At 38.9% G+C, this 7758-nt stretch overlaps 1 non-coding gene across 1 annotated transcript; it reads left to right on the forward strand.

Annotated features, from left to right (window-relative positions):
• Positions 1-6339: 6339 nt before the first annotated feature.
• LOC112423744 (small nucleolar RNA U13) lies at positions 6340-6443 on the forward strand. Its single transcript, XR_003014304.1, has one exon. It is a non-coding gene; the product is annotated as a small nucleolar RNA U13 (small nucleolar RNA).
• Positions 6444-7758: the final 1315 nt, after the last annotated feature.

Here is a 7758-nt window from a genome sequence, read left to right on the forward strand (position 1 = left end):
CAAAAAGTAAAAGAAAAGCAGAAAATCACCTGTTATCTACTCCCAGAAAAAATCAATTTCAACATTTTGGTATATGTCTTTCCAGGCTTCTTTGGGTTAATCCCATCCATGAGATCAGAATATGTATGCAGTTCTTTCTTTAACCCTTTTTTCTCCCATGTACTGTGAACATTTAAAAAGTACTTTTAAATATTCTTTGGAAACTTAGCTTTTAGTAGCTACTTGGTTGTATCATAATTTATTAACTAATGTTTTATTGGTAAACATTGGCTTGCCTCCCATGACTTGCCATATAATTAAAACTGTGACTACTCTATCTCCATTACATACATATTTTTGTATGTTTCATTATTTCCTCAGGCTCCATACTTAGACGTGGCATTGCTGAGTGAGATTAAAAGGGCTATGTATACATGTTTTAAGACGTTTGGTATCTCTGGCTAGAAGGTAACAACCAACTCTATCCAGTAAAGTATGAGCATTCATGTTTCAGACACATGTACAAATATTAAGTGTAAAATTTGTTTTAAAGTTTCCTACCTGATGGGTAAAATAATGGTACTATTTGGTTTTGTGTTTTTGTTTCGTTTCTAGGGAGGATGAATATTTTTTAAATGTATTAGCCATATTTCTTTTGTGACATGCTAATTTTAAATCTTGGATCTATTAATATTTGTCTTTTGTCAAACTTTTCTTTTTTTCATTTGAAGAACACTCTTTTTATATTGAAGATAATAACCATCACCCATTCTGTTGTAGACTTTGCTGGTAGTTGAGGCTGTGTGGCTAGATTTTAACTTATTTTTCTGAGTAAGTAATACAAATGCGGAACACAATTCAGATGATACAAAGGATATCTAGTGATGCATTAATTGTATATCCTTTCAGAGATATTCCACATATACACAACCATATATTTTTATATATATATCTTATACATAAAGATAGAAGCAAACTCTTCATACTGTTCTGCACCTAGTCTTTGTTTACGTACATCTTATACATCTTTTGATGGTTTCTTATCGGTACCTGTAAAATTGTGTTGCTAGAGATTTGACTTGAAATCCTTAAGGCAGCATACTTTGCAGATAAATAATCTGAGAGAATCTAGTAGGTCAACAGATCTGCTCTCTGTGAGCTAACACTAAAGAAATAGAGGAAGAGGAAATCTTTGAAAAATCAAGAAAAGATACCTTTGATCCCAAAAGTCTTGGTTTGAAGGAACTTTTATCCATTAGATCATCTAATTCTGGAAGAATAACCAAAGTGCAGCATCCTTGTATTCTTCCTCTAAGAGGCTCATCCTCATAGGGGATGTAAATTGAGCCAGGTTTTCTCAGTGTCTAAATGATAAGAGCTTCAGGGCTCAGTCCTTGAACTCTCCAATCTCTTCTTTGGTGAACTGTCCATTTGTGTGGCTTCAAACACCTTCTGCCATGGCTCTCAAATTTATACTCCTCCAGTCAGACCATTTTACTGAATTACAATCACGTATATGCAGCTAGACTATTAGGCACCTCAAATTTAAGATTAACTGAACTTTTTTGAGGCTTTCTTTTTTGAGGCTTTCCCATCACAGTAAATGGCCCTTTCATTCACTCCCTTGTTCAGACCATGGTCCTTGGGGTTGTCTTTGACTCCTTTATTTTATGTCTTACATCTGATTCATTAGCTGATTCTTTTGGCTTTAACATCAGAGTACATTTTGAATTGGACCACTTTTCACCACCTATGATAACCTAAGCCATCTCTCTTGCCTGGACTACTGCAGTAGCCTCCTAACAAGTCTCCCTCCTTCCACTGTTGGTGCTGTTTATTCTTCACCCAGTATCAGAGAGGAACCTTTTAAAATGTATATCAAGGCTGGGTCTGGTGGCTCATGCCTGTAATCCCAGCTCTTTGTGAGACTGAGACCGGCGGATCACTTGAGGTCAGGAGTTTGAGACCAGTCTGGCCAATGTGGTGAAACCCTGTCTCTACTAAATATTCAAAAATTAGCTGGGCGTGGTGGCATGCACCTGTAATCCCAGCTACTCGGGAGGCTGGGGCAGGAGAATTGCTTGAACTCTGGAGGCAGAGGCTGCAGCGAGCCAAGATCTTACCACTGTATTCCAGCCTGGGCAACAGAACAAGATTTTGTCTCTAAATTAATTAAATGTGCAACTAGTCATATTTCTCCTGGCTCCAGTGATATTTTTTTTTTAATCATTTAGAATGAAGTCCAGTCCTCAGTGTGGTCTACAGAGCCTCCACATGACCTAGACTCTGGCTTTCCACAGCCTCACTCCCTTGCTCACTGCACTGAGCTACACTGGCCAGCCTCCTTGCTGTTCTTTCAAAACAGGCATGTGTCTACTCCCAGAGTCTTCTCACTTGCTCTTTCTTCCTTCTGAAATGTTCCCCCACCTCCTTGATTTGCACAAGTAGCTTCTTTACATTGTTCAGATCGCTGCTCAAACTAAGGTCATTCCTGACCACCGTATCCAAAATAGCAAACTTTCTTCCCTATCTCTGCACTCTGCTTTACTCTTTTTTTTTAACCTTTAAAAAGTTGAGATTAAATTTATATACCGTAAAATTTACCCTTCTAAAGTTTACAATTCAGTGGTTTTTAATATACACAGAGTTACGCATCCATCATTCCTAATTCCAGAATGTTTTCATAACTCCAGAAAGAAACCTCATATCCATTAATAATCACTCCTCATCCCCCCCACCCCTAGAATCCACTAATGTATTTCCTGTCTCTACAGATGTACCTATTCTGAACATTTCATATAAATGGAATAATACAATATGTAGCCTTTTGTGTCTGGCTTCTCTCATTTAGCATAGTGTTTTCAAAGTTCCTCTGTGTTGTAGCATGTATCAGTACATCCATCATTTTTTTTGTCTCCAAATAATATTCCATTCTCTATTTATACCACATTTTGGTTTATAATTCATCAGTTGATGGGCATGTGAGTTGTTTTCACTTAGTGACTATTAAGAAATAATGGTGCCATGGCCGGGCGCAGTGGCTCACACCAGTAATCCCAGCACTTTGGGAGGCCGAGGTGGGCAGATCACTTGAGGTCAGGAGTTCAAGACCAGCCTGGCCAACATGGTGAAACTCCATCTCTACTAAAAATACAAAAATTAGCCAGACATGGTGGCGTGTGCCTGTAATCCCAGCTACTTGGGAGGCTGAGGCAGGAGAATTGCTTGAACCTGGGAGGCAGAGGTTGTAGTAAGCAGAGATCACACCATTGCACTCCAGCCTGGGCTACAGAGCAAGACTCCATCTCAGAAAAAAAAAAGAGAGAAAGAAATGGTGCCAGAACATTTGTATACAAGTTTTAGAGTGAACATATTTTCAGTTCTCTTGGGAGTATGCTCAGGAGTGGAATTACCAAGTCATATGGAAACTATGTTTGACTTAAACATAAAGCACTGTCAAACTGTCTTTCAAAGCTGCTGCACTATTTTATAGTCCCATTTACAATATATGAGGCTTCCAGTTTCTCCATGTGGCTCTCCAAACCCTCCTTTACTTGTCTTCACCGCATTTATCACTGCCTGACATACTCTATATTCTTTTATTATTGTCTGGTTCTTCCATTAGACAGCAAGCTCGGAGAAGTGGGGCATCTGTCTGGTTAGCTCTGCAGCCCCAGCACGACACAGTGGCTGGCACAGAGTACAACACTCAATGCATGTCTTGAATTCGTGAATATAGTTCCGTAACCTTTTTTCACTAACCGAGTCCCCTGATCTTCAGTTTACATCTGATTACCTTTAGTTACCCAAGTACTTTATTTTGTATTTAACTTGCATTCAAAACACAGGATCTCAGTTCTTCTTTCCTGTAAAGTAAGAAAATCTTATTTTTGATATATGCAGTTCACTTATCTTGCTTCAACAGAAGAAAAGTTAAATATTACATTTTTTTTTCATTTAGGAAATATCATTTGTGGCAAGCCTCTTTCTTGTAACAGTCTTAAAACATTGTGACAAAGCTAAACTCCTTTCGAACAGTACTCAGAATGATATTGCCCATTCTTTTTTTTTTTTTTTGAGACGGAGTCTCGCTCTGTCGCCCAGGCTGGAGTGCAGTGGCCCCATCTCCGCTCACTGCAAGCTCTGCCTCCCGGGTTCACGTCATTCTCCTGCCTCAGCCTCCGGAGTGGCTGGGACTATAGGCGCCCGCCACCTCGCCCGGCTAGTTTTTGTATTTTTTAGTAGAGACGGGGTTTCACCGTGTTAGCCAGGATGGTCTCGATCTCCTGACCTCGTGATCCACCCGTCTCGGCCTCCCAAAGTGCTGGGATTACAGGCTTGAGCCACCGCGCCCAGCCGATATTGCCCATTCTTATTGCTGATCCTTTGCTTTGTATCTTTTGTCCATGCCTCTATGTATATAACAGAGTAGGAAACTGGGAAAATACATAGTTTGGGCCTTCAAAAAGAAAATGCTGTAAGGGTTATTTTACAATGTATTTACTCAACACTGTGCCTTGGGGATCTTTTCTTGCCAGTATATGTAAGTCTACCTTTTAAAAAGCTGCTGCATAGTGTTTTGTGTGATGTACATATGACAGTTTAGCCATTGCCTTTTTTTTCTTTTTGAACCGCTCTGGCTGGAGTGCTGTGTGGTGTGATCACAGCTCACTGGAGCCTCAACTTCCTGGGCTCAAACAGTCCTCCTGCCTCAGCCTCCCAAGTAGCTGGGACTACAGGCTGCACCACCACACCCAGCTAATTTATTTTCTGAATAGAGATGAGGTCTCACTATGTTGTCCAGTCTGGTCTTGAACTCCTGAGCTCAAGTGATCCTCCCATTTCAGCCTCCCAAAATGCTGGGATTACAGGCATGAGTCACAGTCCCTGGCCAGTGCCTCATTTTCTAAATCACAGATTTGTACAGTGACTTTTTTGCAAAGCAGAGTTTTTAAAGGTTTTTAAAATTTACTATTATGATGTTAGGTATCATATTAGTGTGTCCAAAGTAGCCACAAAGAAAGAGATGATACTATTGAAGCAGAAACTTGAAATCCTGATTTATACTTCAAGGAACAAAATCAATTCCTCAAAACCTTATGAGGCAAAATTTATTTTAATGTCATAGTAGTTAGGTATCAAACTCAGTTATAAATAGGGGGCTTTAATTCTCATAGTGATAGAACTTTTTAAGCACTTCAGGATTATAATACCATAACAGTTGTCTTCCCTGCCACTCTGGGGTGCTCTCTGAAGCGGCATCTCCGGCAAAGAACTCCATAGTGTGTGATGAGCCTGCTGCTTGTTCAGTATTGGCATTTACCTCTTAATATACTGTCCTGTGCCCATCTAGAGTAGGAGCCCCCCAGAGGAGACTGGGCAGAGATTTACTTGGCAGTAAAGATTATCTGACAAGTCTAATATTTTAGGTCTTTGTAATTCCCCATTTTCAAGGTATATCTCAATTAGTTTATCTTGATATATGCTCAGAGATATAAACTATTGCCATCCCATGTTTATGTTATTACACATAGCTTTTTATTTAAAGTTCTGGTCATAAAACTCAGGTTCAAACATCCTAGAATTCACAACTTCTACGTTTGGAGCTGTGATTCTGTCAGTCAATGCTTATATCATGCCTTTGAGGCACTAGGTATTGAAAGTCACCACTTTTTCATTATCTTAGGATTCTCAGTTCTTTCTTCAAGACTTATACTTTCAGGTTTTCTTAATTAACTGGTCATCCCATACATTTGTGTAAAATAATTTCTGAGAAACTCCGAATCTCAAAACCTTTGCTTTATACTTACTACTTCATTTCCAGTAGATGGCACCAAATACCCTTTGAAGGTCTTCGTTATACTAATTCCTAGTTGGTGTTGCTGGCTAATTGATAATTGCGTCCACCACCAAGGAACGAACATGGTCTATTCTTTAGTCTGATTCTCTAATTTTTATATAATGTAGTATTTTTGTTTGGAGTCTAAGCTAGACTTGTTGGCATTTAAATTATTTGCTGTTTCTGGCTCAGATTTCAACCTTTTCTCCCCCTTTTTAAAACACAAATAAGTGTGACTTTCCAGTCAGGGTGATGGTAGAGGAAGGGTCATGATACTGAAATAGGACTTGGTTAAAATAAAGAGTTGAGAGTAAGAGAATAGAGACATATGCCAAATGTTTGTAATAAAATCAAAGAGAAAATATAAATATACACAAAATCCAAAATGTTAGGATAAAGAAATCAAAGCATTTTTAGTATTAATCGCTTTGGGTACTTTAGTAGAATTGCACTTGTTTATGATTTTCAAGTTTGTTTTACAAATAACATGCAATTTAAAAATACTCTTTAAAAACTGTTAGATCCTTTTGTAGTTCATAAACATAGTAATTAGGTGTTCCCATTCATGTGTGAGACGTGCCCCCCAAAGAGCTTGTTACAGCATTGGCACATTACCTGTCTGATGGGGAGAAAAAAAATACTGTTATATTTCTACCTTCATTTCCAACTTTGTATTGTACCTTGAAAACCTTTACCTACAGTATGTGTATTTCATTAGTATTTTCCTAAAGAATCAGTTTTTAGATGCAGTTAACCACTGAAACCAGAATATGCCTATATGTCAGGCATGATTTACTACATGTTTATTCTATTTATTGAGTTGATTTAATTTTAGTGGGTTTGTGGACCATTAAAAAATACATGTTTAACATTTCCTACCATAATTACACCTTTGTCTTTTTCTTCAGTACTTGAGTTGTCAGTGTTTTGTGACTCAGTCTGGAAATCTGTTTAAACCACCTTGTCTTTATACAACTACCAACAGGAGGATTGGTAATTTGGGCTCTGGGTGAGATAGACCTAGATTCAGTTTCCATGTCTGCAGCTGAATGCATGACAAGGAAAATCATTTAGCCTCCCTGGGCCTCAGTTTCTTCACTTGCAAAATGTAATTAACACAACCTACCTCATGGGGCTATGTTGAAGATTAGAGATAATGTAGGTATGATGCCTACACATAGTAAGCTATTATATATTGGCAACAATAATAAACTTAAAAAAAAAAAGAAATATGTTCATGCTTTACTCATTTGTATTTTGGGGACTCAACCTACCAAGAACTTCATTTCTACTTTTAAAACTGGAGATGTCTGTCAGGACATTGGCAGTGTAGCTTGGTTTGCCATATAGCTTTCATCTCAAAAATTTTGATAGGTTTAGGGAACGATCTTTAAACTTTTTAGTTTTCTATACATAACATTCTATTAAGCATTTATATTGGTACCACCCCATGCGGAAACACACCATTTGCAGACATCTTAAAGAGTATTCTTGGCCAGGCGCGGTGGCTCAGGCCTGAAATCCCAGCACTTTGGGAGGCCGAGGCTGGTGGATCACCTGAGGTCAGGAGTTCGAGACCAGCCTGGGCAACATAGTGAAATCTCGTCTCTACTAAAAATACAAAAATAAGCTGGGCGTGGTGGTGGGCACCTGTAATCCCAGCTACTCAGGAGATTGAGGCAGGAGAATCGCTTGAACCGGGCGGGAGAAGGAGGTTGCCGTGAGCCGAGATTGCGCCATTGCACTCCAGCCTGGCGGACAAGAGCAAAACTCCCTTTCAAAACAAAAAAAAACAACCCCCAATAATCTTGTGAGTGCCTTCATCTAGAATTAAAAGGGAGGGGAAAACCCTAAAAGAGATTTAAGTCAAAGAATCTTAGAGTTTAATGCCATTCTGTAGGTTCACAAAGTCTCAGCTTTAAAAACCCACTCGCGTGAAA

This window comes from Macaca nemestrina, chromosome 13 (genome assembly GCF_043159975.1).
Source record: "Macaca nemestrina isolate mMacNem1 chromosome 13, mMacNem.hap1, whole genome shotgun sequence".
NCBI lineage: Eukaryota > Metazoa > Chordata > Mammalia > Primates > Cercopithecidae > Macaca > Macaca nemestrina.